The sequence below is a fragment of the Penaeus monodon genome, chromosome 28, assembly GCF_015228065.2.
Source record: "Penaeus monodon isolate SGIC_2016 chromosome 28, NSTDA_Pmon_1, whole genome shotgun sequence".
NCBI lineage: Eukaryota > Metazoa > Arthropoda > Malacostraca > Decapoda > Penaeidae > Penaeus > Penaeus monodon.
The window spans coordinates 30,364,295-30,365,146 of NC_051413.1; the positions used below are offsets into that span (position 1 = coordinate 30,364,295).

Consider the following 852-nt stretch of genomic DNA (forward strand, 5'->3'; position numbering starts at 1 on the left):
TTCCTCGTCTATGTGATCTTATCCACCTTCTCCTTCTCTCTAATTCCCTCTCCCTTCTTCCTCTCCTTATTCCTCTCTTAATTCCCGCCTTCTGTAATTTTTTTATCCACCCCTCCCTTCTTCCTTTTTTATCCACCTTTCCCTCCCTATCTTTATTCACCTCTCCCTTCTTCCTCTCATTATTCCCCTCACGTTCTTCTTCTCTTTATTCCCGTTTTCCTTCATTTTTATCCATCCTTCCCATCTTCCTTTTTTATCCACCTCTCCCTTCTTTCTCTCTTCATTCCCGACTTCTGCCTTTTTTATCCATCCCTTCCTTCTTCCTTTTTTTTACCCACCTTTCCCTTCTTCATATCTTTATCCACCTCTCCCCCCTCCCTCTCTTTATTCCCCTCTGCTGCTCTCCCCTCTTCCCTCACCACGACTTCCTTGGTGGTCGATATATTTTATTATTTCTTCCTGGAATTTTCCCCATCGGCTTAGACAGCACGGGGGGGAGGGGGCAAGGTGAGGGAGGGGGGCATAGTTTGGAATAGGTGACCTGAATGTAGAGAGAAAAGGTGACTTTGTTCCCTGGCTCAGATCAGGTGACTTGACGTTGGATTGGCAAGGGGAAGGTCAGAGGTCGCAGGTTTATATTTGATTTGCGAATAATAGGTCGTGTTACTTAACTTTTGGATTGGCAAGGAGCAGGTCATAATTGATTTTTGAGTTACGAAAAAATAGGTCATGTCACATGGATGTACAAAGGGGCAGGTCGGAGGTATGGTGTTGCAGGTCAATATTTGATTTTTGATTTACGAAAAATGGGCCAGGTTACTTTAAATTTGGATTTGCAAGGAGCTGGTCAGG

General features: G+C 44.4%; 1 protein-coding gene across 1 annotated transcript in view; it reads left to right on the forward strand.

Annotated features, from left to right (window-relative positions):
* The window catches only part of LOC119591165 (small G protein signaling modulator 1-like), a gene marked incomplete at its 3' end in the record, with an annotated part of 183,708 nt that overhangs the window by 20,427 nt on the left and 162,429 nt on the right, over nucleotides 1-852 (forward strand).